The sequence below is a fragment of the Bos grunniens genome, chromosome 19 (genome assembly GCF_055505025.1).
Source record: "Bos grunniens cultivar Pamir isolate PY7600 chromosome 19, Bosgru_T2T1.0, whole genome shotgun sequence".
Classification (NCBI taxonomy): Eukaryota; Metazoa; Chordata; class Mammalia; order Artiodactyla; family Bovidae; genus Bos; species Bos grunniens.
In genome coordinates this window covers 44,192,403-44,210,732 of record NC_141183.1, presented here as the reverse complement: position 1 = coordinate 44,210,732, position 18,330 = coordinate 44,192,403, and the positions used below count along the sequence as shown (strand labels likewise).

Here is an 18,330-nt window from a genome sequence, read left to right as displayed (position 1 = left end):
ACTGTTTTGTAGGGTCAGTCTCAGACTATGCATAGTGATGCTCTCTGTTCAGAAACACCGGGGGCACTCATGTGGGTCTTTACTACTCATGGGAGCCCCAAAGACATCAGCCCAGCTGGAGCTAGTACTGTGGCCAGATGGGCCCCTGTGGTTCTTATCAGGACTTCAAGACACAGCTCAGCAACAACCATCAGGTAGCTTTGAAAAAAAGAGGATTATTACTCTCAAGTCCTGAGGGCCAATAGCACAATGGCCAGTGGGAAGGAGGGGGTGAGAGCACAGGCTGGGGTTCCGCTTTTATTGGGGTCGAAAGGTAGGGTGGTTATGCAGGGGACAGGAAGAGACATGTGGGGTCACTCAAACAGTTATCTAGGTTGCCCAGTGTTTCCTAGAAAGGAGAACTTGATGGGTGGGGCAAGCGTGGCTGCTTATCTAGAAGCTGTCACACAGCTGGCACCATGTTTACGAAAGATGAGTATCTTTGAAATGGACACTTTAGCAATCAGAAGCTTAATGCCAGTCTCTTAGGGTCAAGCATATACACTATGTTTCCCATCACAGCCTCGCCATTTAGCATCCCACCAACAGCACAAAAGGCCTTTCTCCTTGTCCTCATCCACACTCGTCAGTTTTTGGCTTTTTGAGAGGGTGAGGTGGCCGACACATTTAGAACAGATCCTATGGTCTACAGTGCAGAGAACAGAGAACCTCAGACAAGTGTCTGGACTTTAAATAAGGGAGCTCGAGGGCTGCCTCTCACCTCAAGCCAGGTCCTGGAAAAGGGTCTCAGTGACGGCACACATGGTGATCCCAGGTTGCTGAGGTCAGCTGTGCCAGCCACTGGGTCTTGGAGACACCTCCTTACGGTCTTTATTCACCCAAAAACCCACTGGCCTTTGGGTTTGGCAGTAGGCCCTCCCTACAGGGCTGGAGCAGAGGAACCTGGGCTCTCCTTTTTGGGCTGGACTCTCTGTGACTCACTTCCAAATCACCTGGAGATGTCAAAATGCATGTCTGCTTGAACTCTAGCTGTCCCTGTTTCTCCCTGGGCTCTGAGAGTTTTGGGGTGGTTTCTAAATTTTTAAAAATTCACTTATTTTATTTTCCTTTGGCTGTGCTTATTCTTCGTTACTTTGCAGTGGCTTTCTCTAGTTGCAGCAAATGGGGAGCTTCTTCAGTGCCATGTATGGTTTCTCGTTGCTGAGCCAGGCTGTAGGGGTGTGGGATCCAGTATTTACAGCAGGTGGCCTCTAGAACCTGGGCTCAATAATCGTGGCACATGGACTTAGTTTCTCCACCGCGTGTGGAGTCTCCCAGGACCAAGGATCAAACCCGCGTTCTCTGCACGGTGAGGTGGATTCTCACGCACGGTGCCACTGTACGTGGCCTGCGGTGTTTTTTAAACAGTACTTCATTGAGGTACGGTCCATGTAAACACACAGACCCTAGTCTGCTGGATGAGTTTTTATGCTGTAAACAGCTGTATGACCACCATCCAGGTCAAGCTCCAGGACATTCCCAGCACCCAGATGACTCCTCCGGGTCCCTCCCATTTGGTGCCCCTCATAAGTCATTGCTTTTCTGACCCGTTTCTGGATTTTATGTTATCAGAATGCTCCCAGTGTGTGCTCACTTGTGTCCAGCTCTTGTGCTCAACGCTGGGGTTCACTGAAGACCTTGCCTTTATCTTCAGTCCCATTTTCTTGCTGAGGGCTAGTCCATAGCAGGCAATTCCCAGGTGGCTCAGTAGTAAAGCATCTGCCTGCCAATGCCGGAGACCCAGGAGACATGGGTTGGATCTCTGAGTTGGGAAGATCCCCTGGAGGACAGAATGGCAACCTGTACCAATATTCTTGCCTGGATAAATCCACAGACAGAGGAGCCTGGTGGGCTATAGCCCAGGGATTTGCAAAGAGCATTCACTGTTCCCCTTCTCCTGTTTTAAACAGTGGTGTTTCCAGTGAGGGGCTGTGATGAGTGAAGCTGTTAAGCACATGTACATCTGTTCTTATCTCTCTTTGGTGAATATCTAGGAGCAGAAGAGCCAGGACATAGGAGAGGTAGAGGATTAACTTTATTATAATCCACCAAGTTTCCAACGCTGTTGTATTTTACACTCCAACCTGCGGTGAATGAGTTCCAGTTGCTTCCTATTTCAGTCAATGAGGAAAAATTTCCTGTATCCCCGGTGTTAAAGAGGATATCTTCAAAGAATCTCTCCTCCTTTTCCTCCTTTCTGTTCCAAGTGTGTCATCTGCCCCTTAAATCCAGTCATATTCTAGTTGATTCAGGAATCTAGTGGGATGGAGGGTGGATGGAGGAGGCAAGTGGGCTCCGTCAATGAGAACGTCTCAGAGAAGTCAGTCTTTGCAAATTCTGAGGACCCAGGCAAGTGCCAGAAGGGAGAGAGGTGCAGACCTGTGTGTGGTCCCGGGGCACCTGCTCACCTGCTCTCCACTTGGTGCCTGTAGGACCCTCAGCTGCTCATCCAGGCTGGACCCCAGGGCCCTGTGTAGAGCACACGGCAGGGTACCGCTTGACTTCAGGTAAGTCTGTTGTTGCTACGCATTTCCTCCCTACCCCACTTTGCTACCCAGCTGATCCTGGTCTCTGTTTTAGTCAATCCTTTCCTTTAACAAGGTGCTGGAGCCAATTAAAGACATTTATTTAACATAGTGACCCACCTCCATGTCATTCAGAAAGTTCTGCTGCTGTTGCTGCTAAGTTGCTTCAGTCGTGTCTGACTCTGTGCAACCCCACAGACAGCAGCCCTCCAGGTTCCGCCGTCCCTGGATTCTCCAGGCAAGAATACTGGAGTGGGTTGCCGTTTCCTTCTCCCAGGCATGGAAGTGAAAAGTCAAAGTGAAGTTGCTCAGTTGTGTCCGACTCTTAGCGACCGCATGGACTGCAGCCTACAAGGCTCCTCTGTCCTTGGGATTTTCCAGGCAAGAGTACTGGAGTGGGGTGCCATTGCCTTCTCCGTCAGAAAGTTCTAGTATGTCTAAATCTTCTCTGCTCCCCAGCTACAGCCCAGAAGGAAGGGAGAAAAGAGAAAAGAAGGGAGAGAGAAATTCTTAGAGAGGAGGGATCAGAAGTTCCTGGGGCATCATTAAACACAATGATAAGGTAACCTTCATGATAAGGTTTTCTATTGATATTCATAAAACATTTCTTTCCATCTGATCATATATTGTTTTGTTTCTCTTTTTTTTTTTTGACTGGACCATGCTATATGCATGTTCTTAGTTCCCTGACCAAGTATTAAACCCATCCCCCCTGCAGTGGAAGCAGAGTCCTCACCACTAAACCACCAGGGAAATCCCTCCATGACTAGGTTTTTATGTGAGGAATAGAATTTTAGAGGGAACATACCCCTTTTTGAGGCCCCAAGAAGCCTTATATGGCTCAGGCTATCACTAATGAGCTGTGTGACTTTTGGAATGACCTTTAAACACTCTGAGCCTCAGTTTCCCTATCTGGAAAATGGGTATAACCAGGCCTTCCCTGCACAACCTCCACCCCGTGCACCAGTAGCACCCAGCTGCCTGGGCCCCAACAAGCAGTTCTGTTTCTGTTTGGACCCGCAAGAGACAGCCACGTTCTCAGGAACAGTGACGTCTAGAAGCTTGCTGCAGTATGAGTGTGGTCAGGATCTCTGAGCCGACGTGAACCTCTATGTACTATTGGATCTCAGTGCAGATCACAGGAGGCGAGCAGAGGGGAAAGGGCCCTAGGTGAGGAGCACCACTTCCACCCTCTCCTCTCCTCTCTACCTTTCTCCCTTTTTCTAAACCTACATCATTTCCCAGATCCTCCCCCATTGAGTAACAGTCCAGTTGCTTTGGTTTCTACACATTTTTAAGTTCTCCAGGTGCAGTGGTCTTCCTGGCCAGTGTGTAAAGCGACAGTGGCCACAGAGGTGGTGGAGAGATGGCCTTCGTGGACACCCAGTCTCCTTACAGAAACCCAGTGAGTTCCAGGGCTGGGGGGTGGGGTGTGTCTCAGTGGACAGGAAGCAGCTCTGGGGTTCTAAGAAAACAACTCCTGCAGGTGACAGAGGAGGGGAGCAGCAACCTAAAAAGAACACGGAAGGGCAGACACAACTTCTTCTCCACGACCATCTCTTGGGTGCTGCTTAGGACTGCAGTGGGTAAGCATCCCCAGGATTCCTGCATCTGACAAATGTTCACTGAGCTCACTGTGGGTGCCTCTACTGTTCTAAGTAATAACTAGAAAAATGATGGTTGTTCTGCATGAAGGGAGCAGGGCTTCTGGGCTGGGTAACAAGCCAGCATGGCAGCAAGGGACATACTTTAAAGATGGCCTCTCTGTGCTGAACCATTTACTAGTTGGATGACCTCAAGCAAGTTGCTTTACCTCTGGGCCTCAGTTTCTGCATCTATATAATGGGGTTAATCCTGGAGTGTGTTAATCCCCAGATCTGGGGGAAAGACTAAGCGAGCTTGAATGAAGATTGAGAGATCTTGAATGATGTCTGGCCCACTGCACGAGCTCTGAAAGTGTTTAGAGTTGTTAGGAGACTGGGCGCAGCAGGGAAGGCCTCCTGAGGAGGTGTCTGCTCTCTGAGGGGCAAAAGAGCAAGGCAGGGCAGGTCAAGGGAGTGTGAGAAGGGGCCATCTCAGGAGTTGGGGGGAGCTGGGTGCCCCTGCACTGGGGGGTGCAGAGGGCTTCCTTCTGTGCCTTTTGGCTTCCTGTGTGGAGGCTCCATCACAGGATGCCTTGTTTAAACCAGGGGTCCCCCACCTCCAGGTCACATGCTAGTGTTGGTCCAGGGCTTCTTAGGAACTGGGCCCCACGGCAGGCAGTGAATGGCAGGCAAGTTAGTGAAGATTCATCTGTATTTACAGCCACTCTCCATCACTCGCATCCCCTTGTCCTTGGAAAAATAATCTTCCACAAAACCGGTCCCTTTGCCACACAGGTTGGGGCCAGCTGGTTTAAACCCTTATCACTCCATGTCATACATGTAAAATTGAGCCTCATAGAGGTGGAGGTCACTTGTTCAAGGCCCCTGGATGGAAAGTGGCCAAGAAGGGAGGTGCCTTAATTCCTCGGACCTGGAGAAAGGAGGTGCCCACATTGCCCTGTGGGAGGAGACAGGCAAAGAGGGGACGGCCCCAGGGCAAGTGGTTTCTCACCGTGTGCTGGGCCCGACGCTGCGGTAGGAGCCTCTCCTGCCTCAGCATCCCAAGAGGCTGGGCAAGTGGGCTGACTGAGGGCTTCCTGGGCGTGGGGAAGAAGAGGGCTTCCTAGACACACACCAACCTCCACTGAGGGAAAGACATGCACACTGAGGTCCCTACACTTGGAGAGCTACTGTTTATTCTGTCTCTCTTTTAGACACCAGATCTGTTCATGTGCCATCAATGTCACCTGTCCTTTCCAATTGTCCTCTTATTTCCCAACTGAGCAGACACAGGCTGGCCTCTAAGGAGCCACTACTTGACCCCAAAGCCTCTCACTTCTAGGCACATTTCTCCGCTTCCATCTTGGACACAAATTTCTTTACCCATTTTCTCCTTATTTTTAGAAAATGATACTCTAAGGGCAAAATGTGGTAATTGCACAAAAGCACACTAAGTGCAAATTAGGTGAACAAAAGTGATGGCAACAAACTAGAGACGGGTACCAGCCAGCCACACAGGTGGTATGCAGATTCCCGGATGGGTGTCAGTCAAAGTGCGAGCACCTCCTGTTCCGCCCTTGGCAGTAAGCCAGGACACCAAGCCCTGTCTGACTTCCTCCACAAAGGTTTCCTGGGAACTTTCAGAACAGGTGCAGTGACAGTGACATTGCCTTCCACTTCAGCCCTCGGCTTGAAAACACAGGGTACGTGGTCTGCAACAGGAAGCAGAAAAGAAGCTGGAGCCTGAGGAGTAGAAGATGCAGACGCCTTCCCAGAGGGGGAGCCAATTTGAGCTCTGCTTCCGGATACAGAGCTCAGAGTTCAAGGGGAGCAGGAACTCACTTCCCTTCAGCTGGCTGTCCCCTGGCCCCATCTGGTGCTGTGGACAGTGTTTAAACAGTCACGTGAGCAACACCTTTGTACAGAGAAGAGGACCATTTCCTTGTAAGGCTAAGGCTGCAGTCTCCTTCCACACCTTCACCTGTAACTCCAGGTGCACCTCTTGCTTCTTTTACTCTGGAAATAAGCACTAGATAAGTTACCATGGTACTTTTTTGGCCTGCTGGGTCCTTAAATCCGAGTTGATTTCAATCTTCTGCTCTGGCTTTTCTTCTGCTCTAGGTCCCTGGTAACATCTGAGTTTCTGTTACACTGTTGCTGCCTTTCAGTTCAGTTCAATTCAGTCGCTCAGTCGCTCAGTAGTGTCCAACTCTTTGCAACCCCATGAATCACAGCACGCCAGGCCTCCCTGCCTATCACCAACTCCCGGAGTTCACTCAAACTCACGTCCATCGAGTCGGTGATGCCATCCAGCCATCTCATCCTCTGTCGTCCCCTTCTCCTCCTGCCCCCAATCCCTCCCAGCATCAGAGTCTTTTCCAATGAGCCAACCCTTTGTATGAGGTGGCCAAAGTACTGGCCTTTATCCAGATGTTATTAATGGCTTTGTTTTGCAGGGCATTGCACATTGCTTTTGGAAGTAGAGCAGTATCTCTGGGCTTGGGGGGATGGGAGGGGGAGTGAGTACATCCATGTCCCTGCTTCTCTGTGTGAACGTGGATGTCCCCCTCATCCTGCTACATGACTAAGTGTAGAGGTTGTGTTTGGATGCATTTCGGGTCCCAAGCATGTTCTTGTAACTGATACAGCTCTGAAGACTGATGCCCAGACCTACAGAGGATTGATGTGAAAACTGCAGACACAGGTCAAAACTTCTAGAGGCAGGGGTCCCAGAGGCTCGGGTGTGCTCCCACCTGGCCAGGGCCCACTACTGGCGTGTGCTCTCATCTCAGCAAGTGATGGTCAACGAGAAGAGCTTCATGTAATATGAACGCTGCGTGCCCTTTGGTCAAGTCACCACCATCTGAGTCACGGAATCTGCACAGCTGTCCTCCATCAGCTTCCAGGTCAGGCTGTCCCCTACCCGGGGCTGGGTGTGGGGCCCTGTCCTCTGTGTCTGGGCCCTGCTGCATGGACCCAAATTCGCCAGCCAGTCTTCTACCCAGGGGCTCTGGGGACACCTCTGGCTCCCTTGTCCTGCCCTTCTTGTGTCCCGTCTCTCTTTGGGATATCTGCTCAGTCTGCTGGACTAGTAAGGCGCTTGTCTCTGTCACTCTCTGTCCCCACCCTGCTTAGGAGGCCGTGGGATACTTAAAAAAAACTGGGCTTGGGAATCAAACTGAATCCTGCTCAGATTCCCAGCTCTGCCGTTCTCATCGGCTGGGGGATCTTAGACACGTGACTTCACCTTTCGAAGCCTTGGTTTTCTCACCTGTGGAATGAGCAGTCTGAGGCCCCACAGCTCACTGTGTGAGTTCAGTGAAGCGACAGATCAAAGAGCACAAAGTAGCCTGCTGGGGACACTCAGGTCTATTTGATCATCTCTGTGTTTTACCATTTTTGAATGTTTCACCAACATCTAAAAGGTCAATTGTAATTTTGCAAGATGAAAATTTTCTGGAGCTGGACAGTGGTGATGGGAGTGAATTTAACACGGTTGAAATGTATTTACTCTTAGTATGGTCAGTTTTCAGTGATTTGCATTTCAGCACTGTTTAGGAAAAGAGATCAGGCAGATTGCTCTTCCTCCTGAGGATGGAAAGGCCCTAGGAGACAGATTACCTCCAGGGTGCTCACCAGAAATTTCCAGACTGGCTGACTAAGTCTTCATTCCCGGGGAAGGTGGAAGCTACCAGCTAGGTCAGGTGTCACACCTAGGTTTGGTATCATGGGCTTCAGTGAAAGTGATGCCATTTTGAGCCTGTGGTTTTCTCTTTAACTATTCCCCACTTATTGAGCAAACTTTCAGCCTAACCAAGAGATCAATCAGAATTTGAGGTCTTCAGAATTGAAAGAGACACCTGTACCCCAAAGTTCATCACAGCACTGTCTACAATAGCTAGAACGTGGAAGCAACCTAGATGTCCATCCGCAGACGAATGGATAGGAAAGCTGTGGTACATATACATAATGTAATATTATACAGATATTAAAAAGAATGAGGTAGATGAAACTGGAGCCTATCATACAGAGCGAAGTAAGTCAGAAAGAAAAACACCAATACAGTATATTATTATGGAATTTAGAAAGATGGTAACGATGACCCTATATGTGAGACAGCAAAAGAGACACAGATTTAAAGAACAGACTTTTGGACTCTGTTTGAGAAGGCGAGGGTGGGATGATTTGAGATGATAGCATTGAAACGTATATTACCATATGTGAAATAGATCACCAGTCCAGGTTCAATGCATGAGACAGGGTGCTCAGGGCCAGTGTACTGGGATGACCCTGAGGGATGGGATGGGGAGGGAGGTGGGAGGGGGTGTTCAGGATGGGGAACACATGTATACCCATGGCTGATTATGTCAATGTATTGCAAAACCCACTACAATATGGTAAAGTAATTAGCCTCCAATTAAAATAAATACATTAATTAAAAAAAAAAAGAATTTGCTGTCTTATCATCACTGTCAGCTACCAATCTATAGTCACTGTAGCTTTGTTGACACCATGTGTGGTATCTAGAGGTCATGACTTTTAACCTAAATCCCTGTGATGTTTGTAACTGAGCAGGACCCTTGGGGGCTTCCTAAGACATCCTTACGCCCCGTGTTTGTAATAAACCTTTAGCCTCCTAGGCTTTCCCCAGTTCCAAGGAAAAAATTTAATCAGCAAAGTGAGAAAATGCAGAAACAAAGGAAAACAGTCAAGCAAGACAAAATAATACTAGTTTATCCATTCAATACTCAAGGACCTTTAGTTCTTCCTCAAGGACTATAGAAAATATTCTGAGCCAAATCCTTTGTGCTGTTTGCAGGTACAGAAATCCCCTCTAGGTGGAAGGAGTTAACTGTATGCTCCCCACAAGGACATAGAACCTGGAACCTTGGTGATGTTGACTCCCAGTTACCTCACCACCAACCAATCAGAAGATATCCATGAGCTGATCACACACGCTGCAACCCTCTCCTTCACTGTCTTTAAAAACCTTTCCCTGAAAGCCATCAGGGTTTCATTTGGGTTTTTTAAGCACTAGCTGTCTGGACTCCTTGCTTGGTGCCTGCAATAAATCCTGTACTTTCCTTCACTGCCCACTGCTGTCAGTAGGTTGGCTTTATTGCACACGGATGAGTTATTAGTAAGTGGAGGCTAATCTAATCTAGATAGTTACGGATAGATTTGTTTTATTCTCTCTACCTGGTTGATCCTGCCACTAATATATATGCTTGTCTCAAACGTTAAGCCGTGCATAAAGTGTGAATGGCTGGTACAATGAAACTGCAGATAGCTCATAAAATCTGTGTGGCTCCTTTGGTTGCTTGATTATTGCAACTGGATTATAGTTAGTTATAATAATCGTTGCTTAAATTTATTCTTTGTTTTCAAATCGTGCTTTTTCTTTCCCTGACGCTCTATGTCGTTATCAATGTTACTAGCAGCGTTGCTTATATCCTGTCGAATTTATAAGATTACAGTAACCAGTGTGTAATCGGGCTTCCCACAGAACTTCTATGGCTAAACATTTTGATAAAATCTCATTTATAACATAAAATAATTGCAATAGTGTGATTCTAGATATGGGGAGAAGCAACAAGGAAAAATGACTCTTGGATTAAATTAGGCAGAATCCAGAGAGTCTTTAATTATTGATGAGGCCTGTTCAAAAATTTAGCACCTGAGTGCCTATGAAAAATTTTTGCCAGATCTGGGATGAGCCTTCCAGTGCCATGGGACAAAGGTGATCGTGAAATGTGTCCCAAATATTGGTCAACTTCCTGACCAAGAGAAGAAGACCTGAGAAGCGGAATCAGCGATTGCAGCCCTTCAACATGAGACAGTGAGCCCCAAGAAAGGGGAATACCTGCCATCTAGCAGGCATCAGATTGCAGCCACTCCCTATGGTGAACCTTGAGGAAATTCTGAGAATACAGGATTACAGGCCCACAAAGAGCTGAGGCACATACCAAGGACAAAATTTTAATGAGCTCTGACTCTTAAATCTTCCCACATATAGAAAAGTGCCAAACTCCTTAACTTGAAATGCTGCCTCTTGGGTTTGAAGTTCAGTATTTCTAAGTCTACAGGTGTCAGGTAGGCACTTTCCAAAGAGGAACAAAAAGAAGACAAATATCAACATTTGGAACAGAGGCATTAATGGCAGACACTCCCAGAAAGATCCATCTGATTAAGCAGAACGCTCATTACTCCCTTTTTCCACAAGATTGTGGAATGAACTTTGACAGTGGAGAATTGTTGCAGAGAAGAACCAATTCTGACTCCATGTTGGAACTGTTTCTTTGACCTGCTTTTCATTGCTGTTGTTTTTATAAGCATACATAATGGTCTGCCTCAAAGGACACTGCCCCTCTGCCTGATTGTTAAACTAAAGTGACTTTGTTCAGCTTATGGAGAGATAATCTGACCCTGCCCATCTGTGAATTGCTACAAAGAAAAGAAGAGATTAACACACTCCTTCCAAAGGTTGGCCCTTCCCAGAGAAATTTTGCAAGACTTATGGCCCCTTTTACTTTACTTCCTCATTGCCTCTCCCACTTTATTCTGCCTTTTGACTTTGGTTCCTCCCTGCTTCTCTCTTTGGTTCTATAAAAGAACCTGGCATCCAGACCCAACAAGATGGTCATTTTGAGACATTAGTCTGCCATCTTCTTGGTCAGCTGGCTTTCTGAATAGTAATATTCCTTGCCTCAGTGCCTCGTTTCTCAGATTTATTGGGCTGTCATGTGGTGAGCAGAGTGAGCATGGACTCATGGTAATATGATAGTGTTTTTGCTTAATCCCTGTGACATTTGTAACAGAGCAGGACTATATAGGGGCTTCCTGGGACATCCATACCCCCATCTCCATGACTGTAGTAAACCTTTAGCCTCCTAAGCAAAGTGAAGAGTTAGTTGCTCAGTCATGTTTGACTCTATGTGACCCCATGGACCGTAGCCTGCCAGGCTCCTCTGACCATGGATTCTCTAGGCAAGAATACTGGAGTGGGTTTCCATTTCCTTTTGTAGGGGATCTTCCCAATCCAAGGATTGAAGGCAAATTCTTTACCATCTGAGCCACCAAGGAAGCTCATAGCCTTCTCAGTTCAGTTCAGTTCAGTCGCGCAGTCGTGTCCCACTCTTTGCGACCCCATGAATCACAGCACGCCAGGCCTCCCTGTCCATCACCAACCCCTGGAGTTCACTCAAACTCACGTCCATCGAGTCGGTGATGCCATCCAGCCATCTCATCCTCTGTCGTCCCCTTCTCCTCCTGCCCCCAATCCCTCCCAGCATCAGAGTCTTTTCCAATGAGTCAACTCTTTGCATGAGGTGGCCAAAGTACTAGGTCTTCCCAAAGTTCCAAGGAATAAATTTAATCAGAGATGTGAAAAAAATGCAGAAACAATGGAAAACATTCAAGGAAGACTAATAACAATTTAGCCATTACTACCCGTGGGAGACCCTCACCTCGCTAACCCCTTGTGCCAATATTTCCTCAGCTGGTGCAAATGTTGGATGGGCCCTTGTGGTTCTTATTACTATTATAGAATGCATCTGAGCAGCAACCATCCGGGGGCTTTGAAACAATAAGGATTATTCGTCTCATGTCCTGTGGCCTAACAGGACAATGGCCAGTGGGGAGGAGAGAGAGGGAGCACAGACGTGGAGTTCTGCCTTTATTAGAGTCCAAGGGTGCTGTGGTAGGCAGGAACCAGGAGGCAGGAAGAGAAATGTAGTTATCTAGATTCCCTAAGGCTTTCTAGAAAGGAGAACTTCATGGCAGAGGGCGCAGAGAGGGCTGGTCTAAGAGCTTCCCTAGAAGCTGTGATGTATTTATGCAAGATGGGTGTTTGAAATGGATACTTTGGCAATCAGAAGTTTAACGCCAGGCCCTTAGGATCAGGCATTTTCCATCATGCCTCAGCATTTAATATTCCCACCAAAGTGCAAAAGGCCTCCTTTCTCCACGTCCTCATCAACACTTGTCAGTTTTCGTAGAGTGTGAGGTGGCCGATACATTTAGAACAGATGCTGTGCTCTACAGGGCAGAGAACAGAGACCCTCAGACAAATGTCTAGAATTTGAATAATGCAGCTCTGAGGGCCACCTCTTGCCTGCTTAAGACCAGAGCCAGGGCCTGGGAACTGGTTGTGATGATGGCATGGGGATGCCAGGCTGCTGAGGTCAACTGTACCAGGCCCTGGGTCTTAAGATGCCTCCCTGCTGTCTCCATTCATCTGAAAATGCATTTGCCTTCAGACTTGGCTGTTGCCCCTCCCATCCTACAGGGTGGGAGCAGAGGGCTGCGGGCTCTTCTTTTTGGGTTGGATTCCCTGTGACTCAGTTGTACTCATTTCACATGCTAGCAAGGTTATGAGCAAAATCCTTCAAGCTAGGCTTCAGCAGTGTGTGAACTGACAACTTCCAGATGTACAGTCAGGTTTAGAAAATGCAGAGGAACCAGAGATCAAATTTCCAACAGTTGTTGATCATAGACAAAGTAAAGAAATTCCAGAATAATATCTTCTGCTTCACTGACAACACTATGACCTTTAGCTACGTGGATCACCACAAAGTGAAAAATTCTTAAAGAGATGGAAGGACCAGCCCACCTTACCTGTCTCCTGAGAAACCTGTACGAGAGTCAAGAAGCAGCAGTTAGAACTGGACATGAAACAACTGAGTGGCTAAAACTGGGAAAGGAGTAAGACAAGGCTGTACACTGTTGTTGCCGTTATTCAGTCACTCAGGCACGTCCACCTCTTTTCGACCCCATGGACTACAGTACACTAGGCTTCCCTGTCCTTCACCATCTCTTGGAGCTGGCTCAAACTCATGTCCATTGAATCGGTGATGCCATCCAGCAATCTTGTCCTCTGTCATCCCCTTCTTCTCCTGCCTTCCATCTTTCCCAGCATCAGGGTCTTTTCTAATGAGTCAGCTTTTCACATCAGGTGGCCAAAGTATTGGAGCTTCAGCTTCAGCATCAGTCCTTCTGTGAATATTCAGGATTGATTTCCTTTAGGATTGACTGGTTTGACCTCTTTGCTGTCCAAGGGACTCTCAAGAGTCTTTTCCAACACCACAGTTCAAAAGCACTAAAATTGGGAAAGGAGTAAGACAAGGCTGTATATTGCCACCCTGCTTATTTAATTTCTATGCAAAGTACATTATGAGAAATTCAGGGCTGGGTGAAGCACAAGCTGAAATCAAGATTGCTGGGAAAAATATCAATAACCTTAGAACTTGATGATACCACTCTAATGGCAGAAAGTGAAGAGAAACTAAAGAGCCTCTTGATGAGAGTGAAAGAGGAGAGTGAAAAAGCTGGCTTAAAACTCAACATTCAAAAAACAAAGATCATGGCATCTGGTCCCATCACTTCATGGCAAATAGGTGGGGAAACAATGGAAACGGTGACAGACTTTATTTTCTCGGGCTCCTAATTTTACGTTCTTGGGCTCCCTGTCTCTAGCATGTGGCAGGGACCCACATGACTTCAGCTAAGTCTGTAGTTGCTGTGTTTACTCCCCACCCCTCTTCTCTACAAAACCTGATCCTGGGTCTCTGTTTCAGTCAAACATTTAGTTCTCCTGTGTATTCTTGCCACCTCTTCTTAATATGTTCTGTTTCTGTTAGGTCCATACCATTTCTGTCCTTTATTGTGCCCATCTTTGCATGGGCTTCCCTGGTGGCTCAGATGGTTAAGCGTCTGCCTGCAATGTGAGAGACTCAGGTTCGATCCCTGGGTCAGGAAGATCCCCTGGAGGAGGAAATGGCAACCCACTCCAGTACTTTTCCCTGGAAAGTTCCATGGACAGAGGAGCCTGGTAGGCTACAGCCAATGGGGTTGCTAAGAGTCAAACACAACTGAGCTACTTCCCTCCCTTTGCATGAAATGTTCCCTTGGTATCTCTAATTTGCTTGATGAGATCTCTAGTCTTTCCCATTCTATTGTTTTCCTCTATTTCTTTGCACTGATCATTGAGTTCAAACAGGTATACCTTTCCTTTTCTCCTTTGCCTTTCATTTGACTTCTTTTCACAGCTATTTGTAAGGCCTCCTCAGACAACCATTTTGCCTTTTTGCATTTCTTTTTCTTGGGGATGGTCTTGATCCCTGCCTCCTGTACAATATCACAAAGCTCCATCCATAGCTCTTCAGGCACTTTGTCTATCAGATCTAGTCCCTTGAATCTACAACACCTAAAAAGGTCAGGAGCAGTTTTACAAAGTGAAAAAGTTCTGGAGTTCGGTGGTAGTGATGGTTGGACAATTATGAGAGTGAGTTTAACACCACTGAAATTTTGTATACTTAATATGGTCAATTTTACCTGATATATATTTCACCACTGTTTAGGAAAAGAGGTCAGGCAGATTGCTTCTTCCTCCCTGGGATGGAGAGGGCCCAGGAGATTCATTACCTCCCAGGTGCTGACTAGAAAATTCCAAACTGGCTAATTAAGACTACTTTCCTGGAGAAGGTGGAAGCTACAGTTAGGTCAGGTGTTACACCTAGGTTTGGTGTCATGGGCTTCAGCAAAAGTGATGCCATTTTGGGGCATCAAAAGTGATGCCTGTGGTTTTCTCTTTAACTAGTCCCCACTTTTGAGCAAACTCTCTGCCTAACCAAGAAATGCAATAAGAATTTAAGGCATTAGCATCACTCTCAGCTACCATTCTATAGAACCCACAGCTTTGTTGACCCTTGATGTGGTATCCAGAGGTCATGACTTTTGGCTTAGCCCGTGTGACATTTGTAACCAAGCAGGACCCTATGGGGGATTCCTGGGACAGCCCTACCCTCCATGTTTGTAATAATCCTTTAACTTCATAGGCCATCCCCAAATTCCAAGGAAAAAATTTAATTAGAGAAGTGAGAAAATGCAGAAACAAAGGAAAACAGTCAAGCAAGACAAAGTGAAAACCATTAAACATAATCAAGGACATTTACTTCTCCTCAAGAGTTATTGATAATATTTTGAGCCAAATCCTTTGTGCTGTTTTGCAGAAAAAGAAAACCCCACCAGGTAGAAGAAGTTAACTGTGTGCTGCCCACAAGGACATAGAACCTGGAGGCTTGATGATATTGATTCCTGATTCCTCATCACCCACCAATCAGAAGATATCCATGAGCTGATCACATACCCAGCAACCCTCTCCCTCACCCTGTGTTTAAAAACCTTTCTCTGAAAGCCATTGGGAGTTTCTGTGCTTTAGGCACTAACTGTCTGGACCCCTTGCTTGCTGCATGCAATAAATGCTGCACTTTCCTTCACCACAACCTGGTGTCAGTAGATTGGCTTCACTGAGTGTGAACCAGCTCTTAGGAGTAGAGGTAAATCTGATCTAGATAGTTATGGATCAATTGGAAACTCGATGAGGTGTGTCGTGAAGGAATGGGTCCCATGCCTGGGTCCCAAAGTACGTGAGCAGTGGAGAAGAGAAGAACATTGGAAAGAGAATGGTCTTTCTACTTTCTCTGTAGAGAACATGTCAAATCTTCATCACATGAAGAAGCAAAGAGCAACCAAAAAGCTGGAAAGTATTAAATATCTAGGATATTTGTGAAGAAAAGTATTATTTTCCTGAATTTTGTGATGTTTGGGGTATTTGTTAACTGCTATGGTTCAAGGGCATATTGAAAAGCAGAGATATTACTTTGCCAACAAAGGTCCGTCTAGTCAAGGCTATGGTTTTTCCTGTGGTCATGTATGGATGTGAGAGGTGGGCTGTGAAGAAAGCTGAGCGCCGAAGAATTGATGCTTTTGAACTGTGGTGTTGAAGAAGACTCTTAAGAGTCCCTTGGACTGCAAGGAGATCCAACCAGTCCATTCTGAAGGAGATCAGTCCTGAGTGTTCATTGGAAGGACTGATGCTGAAGCTGAAACTCCAATACTTTGGCCACCTGATGCAAAGAACTGACTCATTGGAAAAGACTCTGATGCTGGGAGGGATTGGGGGCAGGAGGAGAAGGAGACGACAGAGGATGAGATGGCTGGATGGCATCGCCAACTCGATGGATGTGAGTCTGAGTGAACTCCGGCAGTTGGTGATGGACAGGGAGGCCTGGCATGCTGCGATTCATGGGGTCGCAAAGAGTCGGACACAACTTAGAGACTGAACTGAACTGAACTGATGGTTCAAGTATGGTGTATCCGCACCCCCCCACCCCAATTTGCATGACCACTATCATCCATTTCAGCCACAAGTAATTTTTAATCTTTGTTTTAAAAAATATTTATTTGGCCACCTGGGGTCTTGGTTCTGGCACGTGGGATGTCTGTCGTGGCATATAGAAGTCTAGTTGTGAAGTGAGGGCTCAGTAGTTGTGGCCCTTGAGTGAAAGTCGTTCAGTTGTGTCCAACTCTTTGTGACCCCATGGACTATACAGTCCCTGGAATTTTGGAGTGGGTAGCCAGAATACTGGAGTAGGTAGCCATTCCCTTCTCCAAGGGGATTGAACCAGGGATCCTGACCCAAAGATCAAACCCAGGTCTCCCTCATTGCAGGCGGATTCTTTATCAGCTGAGCCACCAGGGAAGCCCAAGAATACTGGAGTGGGTAGCCTATCCCTTCTCCAGGGGATCGAATTGGGGTCTCTTGCATTGCATGTGGATTCTTTACAAGCTGAGTTACCACGGAAGCCCTTCATTTTAAAAAAATATTTATTTATTTATTTGACTGCCTGGGGTCTTAGTTCTGGCACATGAGATCTTTGTTGTCACATATAGGAGTCTAGTTGTGGCACGAGGAGGGCTCAGTAGTTGTGGCCCTTGAGCTTACTTGCTCCACAGCATGTGGAATCTTAGTTTCCTGACCAGGAATTGAACCTGTGTCCCCTGCATTGCAAGGAGGATTCTTAACACTGGATCCCCAGGGAAGCCCCATCAGCAGTTTTTATATATGGATGTGGTAATGGTTTTCATTATGGTCACGACATAGCATTTGCTTTTTAAATAAATGCGTATAAGTTTGTTTATAGGAAATTGGGAAGTAAGGCTGGTCCCAGGCAAGTCACACAAAGACTGAAGGCAGAAGCATCTGTGTGTCTGATTTATCCCCTGATACAACGCTGATCATTTTCATGTCTGGTACTAAATGTTTGCTCACGTGGCTTCCCTAAGGAGGAAGTGTGACCAGTGTGACTGAATGTGCTGCATCCTGTGGCTACAAGTGTTGGGTTGCCCAAAAGGTCTTTCTGTTTTTAAGTAAAAATGACAGACAACAGTTTTCATTTTCCCCAAGGACTTTATTGAACAACATAGTCACCATTTTGTTCCACTACCTTCTGCCATGTTTCAGGCAACTTCATAATTCCATCTTCCCCAAAGTTTTTATCTTTTGGAGCAAAGAACTGTTACAGATGCCTTTTACAGTCTTCCAGGGAATCAGATTTTTTCTCCATTAAGATAATTTTTTAAAGACTGAAATAAATGGAAATCTGAAGTTACAGTGTCTAGTGAAAATGGCAGATGAATCAGAACTTCACAGCCAAGCTATAAAAGCTTTCACCTGGTCATCAAAGAAACATGTGATCTTGCGTCATCCTAATGCAAGACTGTGTGTTTTCTGTGGACTCATTCTGGACGCTTTTTCTCAAGTACTGCTTTCAGCTGGGCTAAGTGGAAGCAGTACTTGCTGGAATGAATTACCTGGTTTTCAGGAAGGAGCTCATAATAGAGGGTTCCCTTCCAACCCCACCATATACACATTACCACCTTCTCTGGATGCAGACCAGCCTTTGGTATGTGTGTGGTGGTTCATTTCACTTGGCCCACGATCCTTTCCATTCCACATGATTTTACAGTTTCCACTTTTCATCACCTGTCACAATTTGTTTTATTTATTTATTTATTTATTTTATTTTTTTCACAATTTGTTTTAAAAGTGGAATATTTTCATTACTTTTAAGTAGAGAATCACATGTGAAAATATGGCCAAGAAGGTTTTTTTTTTTTTTCCTGCCCATTGACATAACCAAACTGGTGCAAATGATTTTCAATGTGTCATATAGATATTTTGAGTATGTCTGCTATCTCTCATGTGGTGTAATGTTGATTTTTCTCAATTAATGTTCTGATTTGATCGATATAAACTTCAACTGGTCTACTTGACACTGGAGCATCGTCCAGAGAGAAATCTCCAGCACGAAACTTTGCAAACCACTCTTGACACATTCAAT

At 46.3% G+C, this 18,330-nt stretch overlaps 1 long non-coding RNA gene across 3 annotated transcripts; it reads left to right on the top strand.

Annotated features, from left to right (window-relative positions):
- Positions 1-169: 169 nt before the first annotated feature.
- Positions 170-17,968, top strand: LOC147352481 (uncharacterized). Of its 3 annotated transcripts, none has more exons than XR_015146934.1 (5): positions 170-2,546; positions 3,864-3,969; positions 4,051-4,150; positions 6,796-7,053; positions 15,157-17,968. It is a non-coding gene; the product is annotated as an uncharacterized LOC147352481 (long non-coding RNA). The 3 variants fall into 3 exon arrangements; XR_015146933.1 differs by lacking the exon at positions 15,157-17,968 and adding an exon at positions 8,967-9,701; XR_015146935.1 differs by lacking the exons at positions 170-2,546; positions 3,864-3,969; positions 4,051-4,150; positions 15,157-17,968 and adding exons at positions 4,638-6,140; positions 8,967-9,231.
- Positions 17,969-18,330: the final 362 nt, after the last annotated feature.